The sequence below is a fragment of the Choloepus didactylus genome, chromosome 7 (assembly GCF_015220235.1).
Source record: "Choloepus didactylus isolate mChoDid1 chromosome 7, mChoDid1.pri, whole genome shotgun sequence".
Lineage (NCBI taxonomy): Eukaryota > Metazoa > Chordata > Mammalia > Pilosa > Megalonychidae > Choloepus > Choloepus didactylus.
In genome coordinates this window covers 128623842-128647647 of record NC_051313.1, presented here as the reverse complement: position 1 = coordinate 128647647, position 23806 = coordinate 128623842, and the positions used below count along the sequence as shown (strand labels likewise).

The following is a 23806-nucleotide window of genomic DNA, read 5'->3' as shown; positions in this document are numbered from 1 at the left end:
TCAATGTTAAATTTCTGGAACTTGAGAACTGCAATTAAGGTGGTTAAGTAAGTGAATGTCCTTGTTCTTAGGAAATGTACATGGCAGTATTAAGTGTTCAAGGGGTATGATATATACAACCTACATTCTAGTGTTCAAAAAATGGATTGATAAATAGACAGAAGACTGATAGATAAATAGTAGGTACAATGATATGGTAAATGTGGCAAAGTTAAAAGTGGTGGATCTGGGTATCTGTGCAGAATAGGGGTATGTTGGAGTTCTGTGTATGGGGTTTGTATTATTTTTGTAACTGTCCTGTAAATTTGAACATATTTCAAAATAAAAAGTTTAAAAAAGAAAACCAATATTGGTACATTACTATCAATTAAACTCAAAGTTTCATTCAGAGTTCATCTGTGCTAAAGTTTTGATAATAAAATCAAAATAAGCTGTTACAATTGGACTACCATTTTATACAAAATTAGGCATAAAAGATTAGCAACAGTTTAGTCTCCAAAAATATTAAGAGTAGATTATAACTTCAGAATACATCTTTTTATTTATTCTTTCCTCTATCTTCCTTAATTATTTTAATGAATTCATAAGAAAGAAGCCCCATCAGATTATTTTATTATTTAAAAATTCTGAAGGGACCCCTTAACTAGATATTTGAGGATACTCAATATACAAAATGGAATGGAAAATAAAAAGGACAACTCTTTTTTTATAAAATAAAGGCCAACAAAGGACAAAACCAATGCGTTTGTAACTTCCTAATAAGATCACTTGTTTTACTTCTGTTAAATCTGTAGCTGCTAGTTTTACCATATTTGGAAAATAAAACTAAAAAGGAACAACCTCACTCTAAACTAGTTCCTTTTTTAAAACTTTTATTTTCCAATTAGAAATATATAGTGCTTTTTAATGTTCATCTTACATGCTAATTTATTTTCTGCCTTTTCTTGATTTAAACATCCAATTTTCCTATTTCATTAAAAAAAAAAGAAACCTTACTAAAGTACTCTGCCTGTTTCCTTGTGCCTTTTTTTTGGTGCGTCAGCATTGCTTACGGATTCTTTTACTTCTCTTAGTCTGATTCTTTTACCTCTCCTAGTCTCAAGAACACTTTTGCTCAGCCCAGGCTTAATTCTCAGCATAGGAGTTATCTCAATAGGGGCGGACTCCTGAAAGGAACATTCACCTGTCATTCAGGTAATACAGGGAGTTGAACATGCTTTTCTCTTTTGATACGTAAAGAGTTAGATGCAGTTCTTTTGAGCAAAACAGACTGATTAGGCTGTGAATCATTAAGACCAGAAATCAATGTGTAGTGTGGGTATTGAATCTTTTATGGGATTTGTAATAGTCAACTTTAAAATATCTGCTTCATTTTCCTCCACATTTTCGGAAAGCCACTAACATACAGTTTGTTTTTGCTTTTTACCTATGTTCCTTCCTCTGAGTTGCCTCTGGATGTGGTTTTAGTAAGCATGTAAAGGCCAGAAGACATATAACTGGAGGATAAAAAGGAAGGGATAGTTCATTAACAAGACATTCTCATGGTTTCTCTCACATAAAGCAATTTCTCCCAATCTTCTTAGTAATGCTTGAAATTCCTTTAATAAGGGACAAAATGTTTTGGGTCTTACTTTGAGATAAAGGATGGAAATGGAACCATTCAGAATGCCCAGGTTGAAGGGGCAAGCAGCAAGGGGAGTTGGCGAAGGATTTTAAGCAAGGGACAGCTGGAGAAGCAGAGCTCAGAGGCGAGAGATGCATGGGCAGCGGCAGGAGGAGTGGGTCTTAGGAAGGAGGTCAGTAGTATTGAATGCCAAAGACAGGACAACACAGCAGTGTGAAAGTCAGATTGCAGTCCATTGAGAACTGACTGGGAAATAAGACGTGGAGACACGGAGTGTAGACTTCTCTTCTGAAAAAGTGGGCTGTGAAATTGAGAGAGATGGTGGTAGCTAGAGATGGTCATAAAGTTAAGGGAAATTTTTTTTTCTAAGAAAGTTATGTAAGAATGTTTTAACTGAAGGAAAAGGAGCCAGCATATAGGAAGACAGATAACAAAATAATTAAAAACTCGGAAGGAAGGGGAGGAACTAGAAGGAGCAGAAGTGTCAGGATAACTTTGAAATGGTTCTGTAAAAAATAATAACAATAATAAGTATATGCAGAGAGATAAAGCAAATGTGGCAAGATGTTGATAGTTGTTGAATCTAGGTAGAGGGTATGCAGGTTTCCATAATGCTATTTTTCAATTTTAATGTATATATGAAATGTTTCAAAATTAAAAGGGTTTGAGAAATTTGGAGACAGGCCATATATTTTTGAAATTTTTCTTTTAAAAGTATTAGAAGATATACAAATATAATGCAAACATAAAATTACAACTGACTGTTATGATCTAACTGTGCTGATTTCTTTCATAGTCATACCTAATGGAATGCAGATAATATTGTGGTATGGACCTACAGAGATTGTTCCACTTGAATTTTTTACTTGTCTTTTGGCTTGTTTTGCTGTTATCTTTGGTTTTGTTTGCTTTTTTTACTTTTTATTATGGAAATTGACAAACATACACAAGAGTGGAGATAAAAAATGGATATAGAATGGGAAAAAGTGGGTATAATCTTCTTTAACAATCATCTTTATCATCTACTTTAACAACCAACATTTTCCCCAATCTTTTTCCATGTATTCTCCACACATATATTTTTATTTTTATGGAGCATTTTAAAGCAAACTTAAGACATTATGTCATTTCACTTTTTAAAATACTCAAAGTATTTTAGAGGCTATTTCTAAGGATAAGGGTTTTTCTTTTCTTTCTTTTTTTTAACATGGCCACAATGTCATTGTCACACCTAACAAAAATTTACAATGATTCCTAAATAGCACATAATATTTTGGGGTAAAGTTTTTGAAGTCTCTAATAATTCTTGATATTGTTTTGGTTGAATTTTCTGATACTCTTAATTGGCCTTTTACAAATTGAACTAATACAATATTAAGGACGTATTTACAATTTTTTAAGAAATTGAAGTTCAACAGTAAACACTTCCTGTGATAAAAGATAAATAATGGTCCTAGTGTCCAGAAAAGATGAATTAAAGAAAAATTTTATGTAAAGTCTCAAAAAATATTTATGACAGATTGGCAAAAGTATAGGCAAACAAGTAATCTCACAGCATATTGGTGGGAGTGTAAATTGGAGAGCCATCAATTAGGATCACAGATGGCATGTTAAAAGAGCAGCTGAAGAAAGTTTAACAAAAGGAGTATTTATAGAGCTGTGTGCAGGGTTAAGGGAACCTACAAGGGTTGTTGAAGCCCCTAAGAACTAGCAACTGGAGGAAGTGGTTACCTCCCCTAGGGTCTGAACAAGCAAGGGGAGGAAACTGTAAAAGAAACCTGGGGAGAATCTAACTACTGGGGGGAAGCTGCCCAACTGGAGCTGTGGCATTTGGTAAAGGAATGCAGCTACTGCCAAACCCAGACCTGGGGCTCCTTCCTCCTGCCCTCCCATTTGTGCCTGTGTCTCTCCCAGAGAACTTGATCGGAACCCACTGCCCTCCCCGCTAAGTGGGACATGACTCCCATTTACACTCCCAGGAGTGTAAATATCCCTGGCGACACATGACATGACTCCTGGGGATGAGGCTGAACCTGGCATTGTGGGATTGAGAAAATCTTCTTGACCAAAAGCAGGGAAGCAAAATAAAACAAAATAAAGTTTCAGTGACTGCGAATCTTCAAATGGAGTTGCAAGGTCACTCTGGAGGGTATTCTTATGCACTATATAGATATCCCTTTTTAGTTTCAGTGTATTGGAACAGCTAGAAGGAAATACCTGAAACTGTCAAACTGCAACCCAGCAACCTTGATTCTTGAAGACAATGATATAACTATGTAGCTTACATGGAGTGACTCTGTGATTGTGAAAACCTTGTGGCTCACACTCCCTTTATCCAATGTATGGACATAGGAGTAGACAAATGGAGACAAAAATTAAATGAAAAATAGGGTGGGATGGTGGGATGGAATGTTTTGGGTGTTCTTTTATAATTTTATTTTTATTCTTAGTTTTATCTTTTTTTTGGAGCAATGAAAATGTTTAGAAATTGATTATGGTGATGAATGCACAACTATTTGATGGTACTGTGAACAATTGATTGTATACTGTGGATGATAGTATGGTATGTGAATATATCTCAATAAAACTGAACTAAAAAAAAAAAAGAGCACTGGGGTGAAAGTTTTATAGATACCAGTCTCCTGGGATATAGAGCAGGGTAAAGAAAGGTGGAGTATAAACATAAAGGGGTAAACAAACTACCCAGCACAGAGGACAATTTAACATTATCTATCAATTTTAAAAGAACACTCTTGGATCTAGCAATTCCACTTCTAAGAATTCACCCTACAGATAAACTCAAATGTACATAAAGCTGGACAATAAAAGTAGGGGTATTTTATATTTGTTGACAGCTCACTATGTATGATACACCAAGAGGGGCACTTTATATTTAATCCTCACAGGGACCCTATGAGGTTGACACTTTTATTCTCCACATTTTATGCTTAAGGAAATTAAAGTTGGTAAAGCTAAAACATTTACCCAGAATCACACAGTGAATAAGTGACAATGCTAGAATTAAAAACCCATTCAATCTGACTCCAGAGTCTGAACCATAAAGAAAACTATCGCAACACTGTTTGTAAAAACAAAAGACTGTGCAAACCTAAAATTTGGGGACTAGTTATATAAATTATAGTAGATCCACACAATAGAATACTGTGCAGCCTTAAAAAGAATGCAGCAGATCTACATGTGCTTATGTGGAAAGGTCTCTGAGATACACAGTATGTGCAAGGAGCAGGGATCCCGTAACTGAGAAGTTAGGATTTAAGAAACGATTATGATTATTGAATCATTACATAGATATTTCTTTTTATTTTCTAGTATGTTAGAATAGTCAGAGGGAAATACCTAAAATTTCTGAACTGTAATCCAGCTCTTGATCTCTAATAATCATTGTGTAACTAAATAGTCTTTATCTTGTGATTGTAAATACATTGTCACTGACCTTCACTTGTACCCCCTTATCCTGTTTTTCAACTTTAGAGTCTTACGATCACTAAAGACAGCCCCTAATGTTTATTAATAAAGGGCCTTGAGTCAGCCTAGAACTAACTCACCCCAATCCCAAAACTCTTGTTAGACGGAACTGGATTTAACCAAAATTAGTCTACCTCCCATGTGCATTAGCCTAAACTTTAACCTATACACCTAATTACAATACTAAATATCACTCCCATCATCATATTAAGACTGCCATTTTCTTACATACATTCTGCAACTAAGCGTGTAATCTGCATGTGCTCAATAATAAGATCATCTCTAACCTCATCATCTCAAGCCACTGTGCTCATTATCCTAAAACCTGCCCATCTTTTGATACAATGAAACTATCAGAGTTACTGCAGTTTGGGGAGGCAGATTTTTAGGCTGATAGGCTGTCTGATCTCCGGCTTCACATCTAGCAATAAATTCTCTCTTTGAAACCCTGGTGTCTCAAGGATTGGTCATTTGAGCACATTGGACAGAGAACTCACTGCTTTTGATGGTATCTGTGGGGACCCAAGGCCTGGGTCCACCCTCCCTTCCCTCTCCATAGTGAAAGTAAGTTATTGCATGTAGCAGCCTACTTGACCATCATCAGACCAACCCAGGGCAGGAAAGAAGGTACAAATGGTATCATAAACAAAGCATTAAAACTCCCTTCCCCTGATCACTGTTGATAACAAATCTCCACACCTTTGTGTCACAAGACCCTGCTGACACTCCATTCTCACACTCTATGGAATGTCTTTGTCCTAACCCTGGTACCCCCCTGCTTTTTGAGGAATACTAATCTCCATCTTTCCTGGCCAGCTGCTGCCATGGAACCATCTCCTGTTCTTAATCCTAATTAAACTCATGTCTAACTCCGGGCCTGGTATGTTCTTCGGTCTTAGAGCTGAGCTGGGTTGGAACAGTATCCATCTCAGAGAAGGAGAACATCATATATTCTATACTCATTTGCACATAAAAATGAAAGGGTACCCAAGAAAGTTTGAATGACAGTTATCTCTGGGTAGGACTGATGATTGAAGGGAGACATTTTCAGTGTATACCTTTTGTACTGTTTTAATATTTCAGTGTGTGTATTATTTTTCAACAAACATATAACAATAAAAAATTACACATACACATGCAAACATATGAAATAGAACAATAACAGCTAAGATTTATTGAACACTGCTTAAATGTTTTACATGTGTTATCTCTTTGAATTCTCAAAAGCACCCTATTAAGTTAGTATAACTCTACCCCCATTTTTTAAAATGGAGGAATGGGGCACAAAAAGATTAATTCGTCCAAGGTCACCCAACCACTAGGTGGCAGAGCTAGCATTTGAATACAGTCTAGATCCAGAGCCAGTGCTCATAACTCCTCTCCATATATGACTATATGATTATTGTCAGTTTACTGACAATTTGGCCAAAGTCATATTAGCTTTTTCAACAGCTCTATTGTAGAGTTGGTTACCAAACCTGGTACCTTGGACCACTGTGGGTTTTGTTTGTTTGTTTGCTTGTTTTTAACATCTTGTTACATTTATTCTAGTCAAAATGTCAACCTGTTGGTTTGGAATCAGAATTCCACCTGTGGAAACAGTTTTGAATCTTTAGTTAAGTCATTGTGCTAACTATTCCTACTAGTTTGGGGTAATCTTTAAAATTCATAAGTATGCCTCCTGTGTCAACATGTAATTTACTGATACACTTGCCAAACAGGATAGTGATAGGCAGCATAGCTTTGTGTAAGGCTCATAGAGACTCCTGGACAAGTTGACGGTGATGTACTAATACATCAACATGGGATTTTTTTAAACTGCTGACTCATCTGTCACCATTTCTTCATCTTGTCCTCAATGGGTTTTGTTAATCATTTTGCTGGAATTATTTCTGTTGTATTTCCATAAATTTATTATTATAACTTCATCCCCCATACTGCCCTTTTTAAGAGAGACTGGATTGAAAGGGTTTGTTTACAGTTCATATATGCAGGCTTCTATTATCTCATTCTTACATATCTCTTTGCAAACTATTTGTACAGCAGTATTTGTTCACAATATTGCAAGCAGTCAAATTCAAGTTTACTAGTCTCTATTTTCAGAATTAAACTAAACTTTCTCCTCTTTTTTTAAAAAGGTTGAGTTTTCTTTTTTGGGGGTGGTGGTAGTGATTTTGCCCAGCTCAGTCTTTTGATTTCTCCTTTTGAGTCCCACGATTTCTCAAAGAGTAATTATAGTGACTTTGAGAAGCAAATGGACTACTTCCTTCAGTATCCTAGCAATGTATTTTTTTCTCTTTCTAGACACTTAAATTCAGTAAAAACATCCGCATTATGATCAGATGCTCTTCCACACTCCTGTCTTGGGCTTCAATTTTCTTCTTTGTTAAAACTTTGCAGATTACTAGGCATTGCTTTATAAAGAGGAAGAAAAACAAGTGGTGGTTTTCTTGCCCACTGTTCTCCCTTAGAATTTATACTAACTCCATCAAAGCTGCAGAGACTATCCTTCCGGGTTCCTTTTTAAATTAAGATCTATTTTTAAAAATGCTTTTCATCACAGTTGTGGTGAAGGGACAAAGGAATGCCTTTTTTTTTTTCCTCCCTTCCAACCTTGTTCGGCTCCGAGTGAATGGGGTACACCTACTAGTGGGAAAGGTCACTGGAGTGTGCTTTTTCTTCTATTTCCCCTAGCACAGTTGGTGCCCTCTGGGCTGGTCTGCTCTTTGCTCTTTTTCTCTTCTCTATTTACATAAACCTTCAGGTGTGCAAGCATTCGCAGTTTCTGCGTGGCATACTCTGTGTCCTGAGCTTATGTTGTGTGCTGCAGCCCAGTTTACCAGACAGACTTGCAGAGGAACCCACTTAACAATAAAGGGGTATGTGGTATCCCACTTGTGTATCTCCTCTGAGAATCTCCAAAGAAAGACAGAGGCTGGACCTAGGCATGATTTGGAGTCCCCAATCATGGGCCTGTTCATGAAATGTGATGCCTGAGCTAGTCACTCACAGGGCCCCGTGCAGGGCTTAATGATCAGTTGTGGCTGTCTTGAAATTATTATTAATACATTTTCTAATAAGGGGCCCCAAAATTTCATTTCAAACTGGATATTGTAAATTAGGTAGCTGGACCTGCCCCAGCCCTAATAACTAACTGCACCTCAATTCCAACATTACTTCTAACAAAATCCTCCAGCTTTTAAGGAGGAGGAGATCATTTTCAGTTTATTCTAGGTTTTTTGCTTTTAGAACACCGTGCGTGTAGGTGTTTCCTAATATTGCATTCGTTTTTGGGTGGGTTCTCCCCCTTTCATCTTTTGTATAAACCTTTTTAAATTCTGAACTCCTTAGAAAGCTCTTTGTACTCACACTGGTTTCTTTAGATGCCTCTCTCTTTTCATTCTTACTGAGATTATTCATGTTTTAGACTGGATTTTGTTTTTCAGCTCTTCTTAAACACTTTCAGGATCTTAAGTCACTGGGCATTTTTTCTTTTCAATGAGTTTTTTTTCAATCTATTTTCCAAAAATCTAGTTCATATCTACTCACAAATTCTCCAAAGAAAAAAAGGCATTGAGCAAATCTCTAACAAATAAGAAATCATATTAACTTCCCCTATTTCTCTTGTCATCTGAGAATACCGGCCTTATCTCTCTTTTTGCAAGCCTGTTTAGCTGAACCCTGCTTGGCCACTAGAACTTGCTCTTCTTTTCCATTCAGTTGGAAGAAAATGATTCTTTCACACATTCATTTCAAAAGTATTTACCCAGTCATCGGCAAGAAAATAAGCTTCTTGGAATGGTAGACAATAACATCGCTATCTCTAATAGATTTACTTCTTGTGATTTCTCTTTAGTTTAAGAATATCTTAACCTTCAAGAGCAGAGGTCAGCAAACTATGGCCCTCGGGCCAAGTCTGGCCTATGACCTGTTTTTGTACTGCCCAGGAGCTAATAATGACTTTTATATTTTTTTTAAGGGCTGTAAAAAGCAAAGGCAAAATAAAACAAAAAGATGATGCAATGGAGAAAACCTAAAGGGTTTACTATCTGTTCCTTTACAGGAAAATTTGCCAACCCCTGATCTAGATAACAGTGTCAATTTGCCTTCCTTTTCCACTTAAGTCATAGTAGAAAAAAATTACTCTAAGCTTTATCAAAAAGAACGTGCAAGTGTAACCAAGAAATTAGGAGTCAGGGGATGATTATGATTACTGAATCATTATATAGATACTCCTTTTTACTTTTTGGTATATTAGAATAGACAAAGGGAAATACCTGAAATCTCTGAACTATAATCCAGTTGTAATCTATCAATCATCCTGATGATGATTGTATAGCCTTTATCTTGTGCCCTTGTGATTGTAAAAAAACCTTGTAACTGACCCTCACTTGTACCCCTTTTATCTGGTTTTTCAACTTTAGAGTCTTAGGATCACTAAATACAGCCTCTAATGTTTATTAATGAAGGACCTTGAGTCAACCCAGAACTAACCCACCCCAATTCCAAAGTTATCTTGATAAATGAAGCTGTATCTAACTAAGATGGGCCCGCCTGACATGTGCAGTAGCTTAAACTTTAACCTGTAAGCGACCTATACCTCATTATAATACCAAAAATCATGCCCACCATCATATTAAGGTCACCGTTTTCTTAAATACATTCTGTGACTAAGCATATAATCAATCTGCACATGCTCAATAATTAGATCACCACTAATTACATCATCTAGAGCCATAGTGCTCATTATCCTAAAACCTGCCCATTTTTTGATACTATAAAACTATCAAATTAGTGCAGTTTGGGGAGACAGATTTTTAGGCTGATAGGCTGTGTAATCTCCTGCTTCACTCCTAGTAATAAACTTTCTCTTTGAAACCCTGGTGTCTCAGGAGTTGGTCATTTAAGCACATCAGACAGAAAATCCACTGCTTTTGATTGGTATCACAAGGGATCCAACCTCCAGTGGGTCCTTAATCCTGTATTTCTCTTCACATCAGCTATTTCAAACCATTTCCACTGGGTTTAAGAATGTTCCCTGGAGTTCTACGCACTTGGCAAGACCACAGACCCTTCTGAGGAAGGTGTCCCAAGCACAGAGCTTTCTACTGTGAAAGGAACTCTAAAATGACCTTCATACCCTGGGTTACAAAGTGGTTCCTTGCAAAGGAGGCACACAAGATGGACGCCTTGTGCTGACAATGGGACATCAGGCATGCGCAGCTTGGAGAACCTGATTTAAACTTACAAGAAATAGGAGCAAGAAATAGAAACCTAAGCTCTGAAATCAGCTTGGGACAAATCTCCTTCTGCTTCAATGGTGTGGCCTAAAGAGCAAAAACAGGTTTCCAAGAGAAGAAGAAATTCTGCCTTAAGACAATATCATCTCTTTTCTGGATTTCCAGCCCGCTGCTCTACAAACTTAAGACTTGACAGCTCCCACAATCACATAAGCCAATTCTTTAAAATAAGTCTCTTTATATATATAAATGTGTATGTGTCTAAATATATATATATATCCTCTTGGTTCTGTTTTTTTGGAGAACCCTGACCAATATAGATTTTGGTATTGAGATTGGTTCTAGGGGAACACATTCCTTTTTTTATTTTTTTAAGGTAATTTTATTGAGATATATTCACACATCATAGTAATCCAAAAGCATACGATCAATTGTTCACAGTGTCATCACATAGTTGTGCATTCATCATCACAATCAATTTTTTGAATTTTCATTACTCCAAAAAACAAGAATAAGAATAAAAATAAAAGTAAAAAAGAACACCCCAAACACCTCATACTCCCCCCCCCCCCATTATTCATTTTCTTTTTGTCCCTCTTTTTTCTACTCATTTGTCCATATACTGGATAAAGGGAGTGTGAGCCACAAGGTTTTCACAATCACACGGTCACACTGTATAAGCTATATAGTTATATCAGCTTCAAGAAACAAGGATAGTGGATTGCAGTTCAACAGTTTCAGGTATTTCCTTTTAGCTATTCTAGTACACTAAAAACTAAAAAGGGATATCTATATAATGCATAAGTATAATCTCCAGAATGACCTCGTGACTCCATTTGAGATCTCTCAGCCACTGAAACTTTATTTTGTTTAATTTCTCTTCCCACTTTTGGTCAGGAAAGTTTTCTCAGTCCTACCATGCTGGGTCCAGGCTCATCCCCAGAATCATGGCCCATGCTGCCAGGGAAACTTACACCCCTGGGAGTCATATCTGGGAACAGATTCTTAAGGATGAGTTTTCTGAATTGGTTCTTGGGTATCTGGAATTGTTTCTTCAATCTGATTAGATTTTATAAGCACTAATGACTCTATTTCCAGTAGTAAAAAAAAAAAAAAAGGCAATTTGAGAAGAGCCACAGGGAATTATTCTCAGACTTGAAATCTAATGAAATTTGTCCTTCTGGGTTTTGGACTTCTTTAAGACCCATGAACCTTTTTTCCTCCAATTTCTCCCTTTTGGAATCAGGATGTCTAAACTATGCCTGTTCCACGATTGTATCTTGGCAGCAGATAACTTGTTTTCCATATTTCACAGGCCCACAGATAGAGAAGCATTTTGTCCCAGGATTGGCCATACATAGAGTCTCACCCATATGTAATTTAGAGGATTTAAAAGATGAGATAATGCTTAAGAGTTAATGCTGGAATGGGTTAAGGCTTTGGGGAATGCTGGAGTAGATGTATTTCTCATGTGGAAAAGACATGAATTTTGGGGGTCCAGAGGGCAGTCTGTTACGAGTTGAATTGTATATACTGATGTATTGAAAAGTCCTAATCTCCAGACCCATGACTGTGACCTTATTTGGAAAGACAGTCTTAGAAGATGTAATTAGTTAAGATAAGGCCAAACTGGATTAGTGTGTGCCCTAAACTAATATGAATTGTGTCCTTATAAGAGCAAAATTTGGACACAGATACAGACAGACACAGAAAGGCCATGTTGAAGATGGAGACAGAAGTTGGAATTATACATACACAAGTCAAGAAATCTCAAGGATTGCTGGCAAACACCAGAAGCTTTAAAAGAGGAAAGAAAGGATCCTCTCCTACAGGTTCTGAGGAAGTATGACCCTGATGACACCTTGATTTTGGACTTCTAGTCTCCAGAACTCTGAAACAATAAGTTTCTGTTGTTTCAAGCAACCCAGTTTGCATTCTTTGTTATGGCAGCCCCAGCAAACTAAGACAGAGACATATTAACAAATGCAGTGTAGGAACATTTTTTGAAATGCATTAAAAAAAAATAATAATAATAAGATGGATGGATACAGAGATATGGCTGTGACAAAGCAAATAAAGTAAAATGTTAATAGTAGAATCTAGGTAGTGGGTATGCAAATGTTCAGTGTAAAATGTTTTCAACTTCACTATATGTTTGAAAGTTTTATATTAAAATATTGGAAAAATTAAATGAAAAAGGATGAAAAAAAGAAAACTCTAAAGTGATCAAATTGATAATGTAGCTACACAGAGAAAATATTTCAAGTAAATTTTGAATGCAATTTTGAAAATCACCAACTCTGTAGTTATACTTTGTGTTAAAGGAGAAATAGCTATATCAGGTAGCTATTGATATATCATTTAAGAAAATTAAGATAGGTTGATGATTCCTGAAAAGAGCAAATTAAATCCTTTGAAAAAATAGTTTTTGCACAACACAGAATAGCCCAAATCTGGAATCCATCAATTAAAACAATGATCCTATGAAACAAATTTTGGAATGGATGTACAATTTCTTCAATACCAAGAAATATAGTTTTAACCAATTCTCACCACTGAAGGATGTTCGTTAAGCACATTAATGCTGTGGAGTGAGAAAACAGTCTATGGGGAAAATATACCCATAAGAAAGTTAACCTGACAAAATAAACCAGATTAAGTCAAATGGACAAAAAACTGAAAGAAGACTGAAAAAAAAGACAACCCAAAATAATGCTGGATAGGAGTGAGGGGGCCACAGTTAAAGGCATCTAAAATTTTTTTCTCATGTCTTAAGCTTATTAAAATATTTTACACTTAAAAAAAGATTTGAAAGCATCTGAAAAACACGCAAATTGTTTGAAAACCCTGTATGGCAAATTTAGAAGTTTGCAAACATCATTTAGGTGTTTGTTTGCTAAGGAAAATAAAACAGCCTCTCTCTCTCCATGAGACAGCATATGGTGGTAGAGTTCCTCCCAAATCTATCTTATACCAGATGGCAACCCCGAGGTCTGTGCAGCAGTTACAAACAAGGCGTTATCTGGAAGGGAAGGGACTGTGGAATTTCCATGGGTTGGGAAACTACCTTGTTTTTCCAAATACTCGGCTCTTACAGGTTTATGACACTGGAGAACTTTGATCACATCTTCTACTTGAACCACTCTCCCTTTCTATATTAACAGAATCTTCCCAATCTTCTAATATTTCAGTGACTGAAAGAGCAGAAACGTAGGTTCTCTGCTTTCAGTGTTGGTTCTCAAATATGCCCAGGAGTCTGCCTAATTTTCCCTCAACTCCAGCCTCTTCATAAACCTCAGGGCAGCACGGCCGGGCTCCTCCTCCGGCTCCATCCCTGCACCTGGGACAATCCACTGGTCTGGATACCGAGCGCAGCTCTCCAACAGCACTTTGTCCTCCCGCTTGCTCCGGAAGCACAGGCAGCTGCCCGCTTCTTGAGCCCTCACCCCATAGGTCCGCATCTGGTTCAGCCTGTACTTCATCAGAGAGGCGGGCTCTTGCTGCTGCTTCTGCTGCTGCCATTCCGACTGCCACCACTCGGCGGAATCATCTATAGAAAGATGTTTTATCCTTCAGGGAGCAGCAGTCCTACCCTCTCCAAGGGTTTATGCAGCGGCTCTACTGTCTCCAAACACTGGGGTGAGGGTTTAAACATTTCTAAGCATTGGGAAGTCTTCTATGTCCTCAGCCCCACCCTCTTCAAGCATTGGGGCGGCACCCAAACTCTGCCATCTACAAGGTCCAGGTCCCATCTCAGAACAGTAGGGTGGTGTCCAGGCTCTTCCCAGTCCCTGGAGAATGTGTTCCACCTTCTCTGAACAACGGGGCAGCCAAGATCCCCTCAATTTAACCAGGCATCCGAGAGCCCTGAGATGGCAGCACTCTTCCTGAACAATGGGGTGGAAGGCCCGCCCTATGCAAACTCTGGAACAAACTCACCTCCCTCTATGTGCATTTGTGAGTCCACTCTCCTGGCCCAAGGTTTCTTTGCTCCAGACCTCAGTTTCCATGGGTTCTGTCTGAAGTTATTTTTCCTTCAGTCTGTCCCTTTTCTGTCTCCAATCCTGATCGGCACTGAGATGGCTGACTAGTTAATTCCTCACATGGGGCTCTATTCTCTGGGGATTTGCTTTCTGGAAACACAGAATTTTTCAAACCATCAGTTTTTGGTTTCCTTGTACCCAAGAGTTCAGTTCTCAATTTATCCCCCTCCTCTTGCATTTTACTATAAGCTGCTAAGAGAAGCCAGGCTGCATTTTCCAAATTTAATTTGGAAATCTCTTCAGCAAAGTATCCCAGCTCATTGCTTTCAAATTCTCCCTTCCATCCAACACCAAGACTCAATTTTGCCAAATTACCTGCCACTTTAACACAAGGGTCACCTTTCTTCAAGTTTGCAATGACGCATTCATCATTTCTGTCTAATGCCTCATTTTAAGTATCTTTAGACTTCATATTTCTACTAACAGTCTCTTCAAAGCAATCTAGGCCTTTCCTATCAAGCATCTCACAATTCTTCCAGAATCTTCCCCTCGCCAATTTATAAAGCCATTCCAGTCTTTGGTATTTGTAAATTGCAGCATCCCACTTCTCTGGTACCAAAATCTGTTTCAGTTTGCTAAAGCTGCTGGAATGTAATATACCAGAAATAGTTTGGCTTTTAACAATGGGGATTTATTAAGTTACAAATTACAATTCTAAGGCCATGAAAATATACAAATTAAGGCATCAACAAAAGGATACCTTCTCTGAGGAAAGGCTGCTGGCATATGGGGTTCCTCTGTTACATGGGATGAAACATGGTGACACCTGCTGATTCTTCTCTCCTGGTGTTTGGGTTTGCTAATGCTGTTGTTAAGCAAAATACCTGAAATGGATTGGCTTTCAAAAAGGGGGGCTATTTGGTTACAAGTTTACAGTCCTAAGGCCACAAAAGTGTCCAAACTAAGGCATCAACAAAATAAAGGATGGCTGAAGGTATCTGGGAAACCTGTTATCCGGGAAGGCATGTGGCTAGCATCTGTTGATCCCAGGTTGTGTTTCAGCTCCTCTCTCACCTCCTGTGCATTCTTGGTTCTTTCTCCCAGGACATTTCTCTCTAAGCACCTGGGGGTCCTGTCTCAGCATATCCTGGGGCATCCTCTGGGCTTCATCTCTTAACATCTCCAAACGTTCTTCTGTCTGCATCTCCAAGTATCTCCAAGTGTTAGCGTCAGCATCTCTCCAAAAGTTCTCTCAGCTGCTCTCCAACATGTCCCTCTCAACTGCTCTGAGCTCTTTCTGTTTGTGAGCTCTTTTACAGGACTCCAGTGATTAAATCCAGACCCACCCTGAATGGGCGAGGTCCATATCTCCATGGAAATAGTTTAATCAAATGTTTCACCCATGGTTGATCGAGTCACATCTCTATGGAAAAACTCAATCAAAAGATTCCAACCTAATCAACACTAATACATCTGTCCCCACAAGACTGCATTAAAGAATATGGCCTTTTCTAGGGGATATAATATATCCAAACTGGCACACCTGGCTTCTGGTTTTAATGGCTGTCTCCACATGTCTCTGGGTGTCTCTCTCAGCTTCTCTGAGCTCTCTAAATTTCACCTGTCTTTTATCATCTCATAGAGGACTCCAGCAAGGGGATTAAAACCCACCATGAATGGGGTGGGTCACATCTCCACTGAAACAACCTAATCAAAAGGTCCCACCCAACTATAGGTCTGCCCCTACAAGAATGGATTAAAAAACATTGTCTTTTCTGAGGTACCTAACAGTGCCAAACCATTTTGCACAGTCATTTTGCATAAATTAATATTTTTAAAAATTGTTTAAAAAAATCTCATCACAGTGTTGCCTGCATTGTGTTCCTAGGTTCTTGGCCATGCTGTGAGAAAGAATTCAAGGGCACAGCACAGATCGAGTAATCAGGCAGAAAATTTATTAAGTACACATGCAGAGAAAGAGCATGCAGGCACTCTCGCAAGAGGAAAAAGGTAAGAGGTCCCAGCACTATGGGGGCAATCTGCTTTTATAGATTTTTTGGGGTACCTTAGTAACTATTTTACTAGCCTCCCCTTTTTCCTCCTTTGTTGATGCTTGATCCTAGATGATTCAGGCAGGGTCAGTTGGCCCCAGGTGCTCTTTATTGCTGTTCTTCTCAGAGGTATCTTTCTCTTTGTAGCCTGACTCCTTCTTGGAATTTGCCCTTTGCTCATCAGCCAGCCACTGCCCTAATTCTAACCCTGCCCCAGTAGTTCCCATAATGCTAAACTTGACTATCAGGGAAAAAATCAGATAATAAGCAAAAACTTCCCCTGATATTTATTCTTACTTGAGGAATAATTTTAGGAAATGCAGTTATTTGATTTCTCCCCTTCTTTTAGTTTCCTTTGTGTTCAAGCAAATACCAATGCAATGGGTCAGCATAAACAATGGGAATTTAGTAGCTCACGATTTAGAGGCTGAGATAGAGATCCAAATCAAGGCATCATCAAGGTGATGCTTTCTCTGCAAAGACTGTGGCATTCTGGGGCTGGCTGCTGGTGATCCTTTATCCTTAGCTTGTCACATGGTAAGGCACATGGCGACCTCTTCTGGCCTCTCCTTCTCTTCTGGTTCTGTTGATTTCAGCTTCTGGCTGCTCCCTGTGGGACATTCTATCTTTCTGAATTTCATCCTGCTTATAAAGGACTCCAGTAATAGGATTAAGACTCATCCTGGTCACACCTTAACTGAAGTAACCTCATTAAAAGGTCCTACTTACAATGGAATCACACTCACAAGAATAGATCAAGTTTAAGAACATGGTTTTCCAGGGGTACGTAGAGCTCCAAACCATCACACTCCTCATAGTAGATTATAAGCACAATTAAAAGGGGAAAGAGGCTTATCTGAGTTTGCCAGGCTGTTATGACAAATACCATGTAATGTGTTGGTTTAAACAACAGGAATTTATTGGCTCACAGTTTCAGAGGATAGAAGCCCAAAATTAAGGTGCTGGCAAGGCCTTGCTTTCCTCCAAAAATTCGGAGCCTCTGGTGCTGGCTTGCCACAATTGTTGGGATTTCATGGCTTGCATATCTACCTCCCATCACATGGCCATCTCTCTCTCCTTGTGTCTGCTTTTCCAGTTCTGCTGACTTCTGGCTCCTTGCACCTCTGGCTGTGCCTGAATTTCCCTTTTTTTTTTTCCTACTTACTATCCTTTAGTTGCTGCCTATTATCTTTAAAACAAATTCCAAAGATATTACCAGTGTCTGACATTGTCCTCCATGATCTGACCTCTGATTATTTTTTATTTTCCCAAAGAGGGCCCTGGATCTGGTCCTGCCACCTTTAACCTCACCACCACACAATGCTCCAGCCATAAAGCCCAACTTGTTGTCCCCACCTAAGAGCCTTTGTACTTGGTTTTCTCTCTGTCCAGGACATTCTTCCCCACATTCTGCCTGGCTGGCCTCTTCTCATCCTTTCCATTTCTACTACAGAGAACCACAAGAATCCAAGCTCTATGTACCATCTGTTTACTGCTGCGTCCATGGTTCCTTGGCCAGGAACCATTCCAGGGTAGGTACTTAGTAAATAAGTGAAGGAATGAAAAAAATGACCGTCTGGACCCTGTCAGTTTTGTAGGCTATGAGAAAAAGTTTGGGTTCTACTACTTTTTTAAAAAAAATTATTTTAATATTTTAATTTATTTTTTGTTTTTACAAAGTAATACTTCCTTTTCCCTTTCCATACCCTTTCTCCAGTAACCCTTAATCTGCTTTCTAACTCTGAATTTGCTATTTCTAGTCATCTCTTATAAGTGATATACAATTTCTGTCCATATCTGTCTCGCTTATTTTACTAAGCATAATGTTTTCAAAGTTCTTCCATGTTGCAGCATGTCTCAAATTTCGTTTTTTCTAATGGTGCATAATATCCTATTATGTGGATGTATTGCATTTTGTTTATCCATTCATTTGTTGATGAACACTAGGGTTGTTTCCAGCTTTTGGCTATTGCAAATAATATTGCTATGAATATTGGTGTACAAGTATCTCTCTGCTATTCTGTTTTCACTCTTTTTTGGGTATGTGCCGGTTTGGATGTATTATGTCCCCCAAAATGCCATGTTCTTTGATACAGTCTTGTGGGAGCAGATGTATTAGTGTTGATTAGGTTGGAATCTTCTGATTGAGTGTTTCCATGGAGATGTGACCCACCCAACTGCAGGTGATAACTCTGATTAGATAATTTCCATGGAGGTGTGCCCTGCCCATTCAGCATGGGCCGTGATTAGTTCACTGGAGCCCTATAAAAGCTCAGACAGAAGGAGCTCACTGCTTGAAGATGGCCGCTGAAAGCTGACATTTTGGAGAACGCCATTCTGGAACACAACCTGGGAGCAGACAAATGCCAGCCACATGCCTTCCCAGCTGACAGAGGTTTTCGGAAACCATCAGCCATCCTTCAGTAAAGATACCCTATCATTGATGCCTTACTTTGGACACTTTATGGCCTTAAGACTGTAACTCTGTAGCCAAATAAACCCCCTTCATAAAAGCCAATCCGTTTCTGGTGTTTTGCATAATGGCAGCATTAGCAAACTGGAACAGATTTTGGTACCAGAGAAGTGGGGTGCTGCTGAGCTTGCAAATACCAAAGATGTTGGAATGGCTTTTTCAATGGATAAGGGGAAGATTCTGGAAGAATTGTGAGAAGCTTGACAGAAAAGGCCTAAATTGCTTTGAAGAGATTGTTGGTAGACACATGGACTCTAAAGATACTTCTGATGAGGCCTTGAACGGAAATGTTGAATGTGTCATGGCAAACTGGAAGAAAGGTGACCCTTGTTTTAAAGTGGCAGAGAATTTGGCAAAATTGAGTCCTGGTGTCAGATAGAAGGAAGAATTTGAAAACAATGAGCTGGGATACTTGGCTGAAGAAATTTTGACACTACATATCGAAAGTGTGGCCTGGCTTCTACTTGCAGCTTATAGTAAAATGCAACAGGACAGAGATAAGCTGAGAAATGAACTCTTGGGTACAAAGAAACCAGAAATTGATAGCTTGGAGAATTCTGGGCTTCCAAAAAATGAGATTCCAGAAGCTACAGCTCCACATGAGGATTTAACCAAACATGGAACCCGACCACCATTTCAGTACAAGCCAGGATTGGAGATGGAGTTATCCAGAAAGGATCTGTAGAAAGTCCTGTTGTCTGATGGTTTTGATTTTGCTAAGCCACCAAGATTTTTATGAGATCTATATAGATGGAGAAAGAAAAATATCTTCAAGGAAAGAATCATGGAAGTTGAGGTCGGAGTCAAGAAATCTTGGGCCAGAAGCAGAGCAACCCATGCATATGGAAAGGGTGGGTTTGCCTCGGAGGTTGAGGGCGGGCTTTCTACCTCAATGTTCAGGAAGAGTGCTGCTACCCTAGGGCTCAGAGAGGGTGGAGCACGTTCCCCAGGGACTGGGGAGAGCCTGGCTGCCACCTCACTGTTCAGAGAGGGGAGAGCCTTTGCCCTGGAGAGATAGAGTCTGGGTGGCACCCAATGTTTAAGGAGGGTGGGGCCAAAAATGTGATCTCCCCAATGTGTGGATATTTTGGAGCACTCACCCCAGCATTTGGAGAGAAAAGGGCTGCTGTGTAGACCCTTGGAAAGGGCTGGACCCCCCTCTCTCAAGCCCCAAGGATACAAGGTCACTCGATAAATGACTCTCAGACTTTGAAATCTAATGGAATTTGCCCTGCGGGTTTTAGGAATTGTTTTGTTCCCTTAAACCCTGTTTTCCCTTCAGTTTCACCCTTTGGCAATGGGAATATTTATCCTATAACTGTCCCTCCTTTGTATATTGGCAGCAGATAACTTGTTCTGAGTTTCATAGGTCTACAGCCAGAGGGGAATTTTGTCTTAGGACAGACCATGCCTGTAACTGATTTTGATGGAATCTTGTACTTAACTACTGTTACTGAAATGATATAAGTTTTTGTGATATTGTGATGGGATGAATGTATTTTGTACATGGAAAGATAATGTCATTTTGGGGTACAGGGGGTGAAATATGCTGGTTTGGATGTATTATGTCCCCCAAAACGCCATGTTCTTTGATGCAGTCTTGTGGGAGCAGACGTATCAGTGTTGATTAGGTTAGAACCTTCTGATTGAGTGGAGATGTGACCCACTCAACTGTAGGTAATAACTCTGATTAGATAATTTCCATGGAGGTGGGGCCCCGCCCATTTAGCTTGGGCCTTGATTAATTCACTGGAGCCCTATAAAAGCTCACATAGAAGGAGCTCATTGCTTACTACAGCTGAGAGACATTTTGAAGATGGCTGTTGAAAGCTGACATTTTGAAGAACACCATTTTGGAATGCAACCTGGGAGCAAGCAGACACCGACGACATGCCTTCCCAGCTGACAGAGGTTTTCGAACACCATCAGCCATCCTTCAGTGAAGGTACCCTATTGTTGATACCTTACCTTGGACACTTTATGGCCTTAAAACTATAATTTTTTAACTAAATAAACCCCCTTTATAAAAGCCAATCCGTTTCTGGTGTTTTGCATAATGGCAGCATTAGCAAACCAGAACAGGTATTTACCTAGAAGTTGGACTGCTAGGTCAAATGGTAATTTTATATTTAACTTACTGAGGCACTGCCATATTGCTTTCCACAGTGGCTGTATCATTTTACATTCCCACCAACCAATGCACTAGAATTCCAATTACTCCTCATCCTCTCTAACACTTGCTATTTTCCATTTTTAAAAATAATAGCCATCCTTGTGGGTGTGTAGCAGTATCTCATTGTGGTTATGATTTGCATTTCCATCATGGCTGTTTGTTGAGCATCTTTCATGTGTTGATTGGCCATTTGTATATCTTCTTTGGAGAAATTTCTATTCAAGTTGTTGGGCCCATTTTAAAATAGGGTTGCTTATAATTTTGTTGTTGCACTGTAAAAGGGCTTTATATATTCCAGATGTTAAATCCATATCCAATATATAGTTTGCAACTATTTTCTCCCAATCTCTAGGTTGTCTTTTTACTTTCTTGCTAATTTGCTTTAATGCACAAAAGTTTAAAATTTTGGTGAAATCAAATGTATCTACTGTTTCTTTTGTTGCTTGTACTTTTGGAATCATATCTAAGAATTCCTTGTCGAATCCAAGGTGATAAAGATTTGCCCCTATGTTATCTTCTAACAGTTTTAAATTCTAGCTCTTATATTTAGGTCTTTGATCCATTTTGTGTTAATTTTTGTATATGGAATGAGGTAAGAGGTCTAACTTCATTCTTCTGCATGTAGATACAGAGTTTTCCCAATACCATTTTTTGAAGAGACTATTCTTTCCTCCATGGCATGCACTCAGTATCGTTGTCAAAAATCAATTGGGAGGCGGGGCAAGATGGCAGACTGGTGAGCTGTATGTTTTAGTTACTCCTCCAGGAAAGTAGGTAAAAAGCCAGGAACTGCGTGGACTGGACACCACAGAGCAATCTGTCTTTGGGCATACTTCATACAACACTCATGAAAACGTGGAACTGCTGAGATCAGCGAAATCTGTAAGTTTTTGCGGCCAGGGGACCCGCGCCCCTCCCTGCCAGGCTCAGTCCCGGGGGAGGAGGGGCTGTCAGCTCCAGGAAGGAGAAGGGAGAATTGCAGTGGCTGCTCTTATCGGAAACTCATTCTACTGATTCAAACTCCAACCATAGATAGACTGAGACCAGACACCAGAGACTCTGAGAGCAGCCAGCCCAGCAGAGAGGAGACAGGCATAGAAAAAAAAACAACACGAAAAACTCCAAAATAAAAGCAGAGGATTTTTGGAGTTCTGGTGAACACAGAAAGGGGAAGGGCGGAGATCAGGCCTTGAGGCGCATATGCAAATCCCGAAGCAAGGCTGATCTCTCTGCCCTGTGCACCTTTCCTTAATGGCCCTGGTTGCTTTGTCTATTAGCATTTCAATAACCCATTAGATCTCTGAGGAGGGCCGTTTTTTTTTTTTTTTTTAAATCCTTTTTGCTTTTTCTAAAACAATTACTCTAAGAAGCTCAATACAGAAAGCTTCAAAGAATTGAAATTTGGGCACGTCAAGTCAAGAGCAGAACTAAGAGAGCTCTGAGACAAAAGGCAATAATCCAGTGGCTGAGAAAATTCACTAAACAACACAACTTCCCAAGAAAAGGGGGGTGTCCGCTCACAGCCACCATCCTGGTGGACAGGAAACACTCCTGCCCATCGCCAGCCCCATAGCCCAGAGCTGCCCCAGACAACTCAGTGTGACGGAAGTGCTTCAAATAACAGGCACACACCACAAAACTGGGCGTGGACATTAGCCTTCCCTGCAACCTCAGCTGAATGTCCCAGAGCTGGGAAGGGGGAGCAGTGTGAATTAACAGAGCCCCATTCAGCCATCATTTGAGCAGACTGGGAGCCTCCCAACACAGCCCAGCAGCCCAGAACTGCCCTGGGGGGACGGCACTCACCTGTGACATAGCACAGTCATCCCTCAACAGAGGACCCGGGGTCCACAGCCTGGAAGAGGGGCCCACTTGCAAGTCTCAGGAGCCATACGCCAATACCAAAGACTTGTGGGTCAGTGGCAGAGACAAACTGTGGCAGGACTGAACTGAAGGATTAGACTATTGCAGTAGCTTTAAAACTCTAGGATCATCAGGGAGATTTGATTGTTAGGGCCACCCCCCCTCCCCGACTGCCCAGAAACACGCCCCACATACAGGGCAGGCAACACCAACTACACACGCAAGCTTGGTACACCAATTGGGCCCCACAAGACTCACTCCCCCACTCACCAAAAAGGCTAAGCAGAGGAGATCTGGCTTGTGGAGAACAGGTGGCTCGTGGACGCCACCTGCTGGTTAGTTAGAGAAAGTGTACTCCACGAAGCTGTAGATCTGATAAATTAGAGATAAGGACTTCAACTGGTCTACAAACCCTAAAAGAACCCTATCAAGTTCAGCAAATGCCACGAGGCCAAAAACAACAGAAAATTATAAAGCATATGAAAAAACCAGACGATATGGATAACCCAAGCCCAAGCACCCAAATCAAAAGACCAGAAGAGACACACCTAGAGCAGCTACTCAAAGAACTAAAGATGAACAATGAGACCATAGTACGGGATATGAAGGAAATCAAGAAGACCCTAGAAGAGCATAAAGAAGACATTGCAAGACTAAATAAAAAAATGGATGATCTTATGGAAATTAAAGAAACTGTTGACCAAATTAAAAAGATTCTGGACACTCATAGTACAAGACTAGAGGAAGTTGAACAACGAATCAGTGACCTGGAAGATGACAGAATGGAAAATGAAAGCATAAAAGAAAGAATGGGGAAAAAAAATTGAAAAACTCGAAATGGACCTCAGGGATATGATAGATAATATGAAACGTCCGAATATAAGACTCATTGGTGTCCCAGAAGGGGAAGAAA

At 39.5% G+C, this 23806-nt stretch overlaps 1 long non-coding RNA gene and 1 pseudogene across 1 annotated transcript; one reads left to right on the top strand and one right to left on the bottom strand.

Moving 5' to 3' along the window:
- Positions 1 to 1101: 1101 nt before the first annotated feature.
- LOC119540001 lies at positions 1102 to 18118 on the top strand. Its single transcript, XR_005217995.1, has 3 exons — positions 1102 to 1194; positions 16222 to 16343; positions 17777 to 18118. It is a non-coding gene; the product is annotated as an uncharacterized LOC119540001 (long non-coding RNA).
- On the bottom strand, positions 13314 to 13832 carry LOC119540000 (annotated as a pseudogene).
- Positions 18119 to 23806: the final 5688 nt, after the last annotated feature.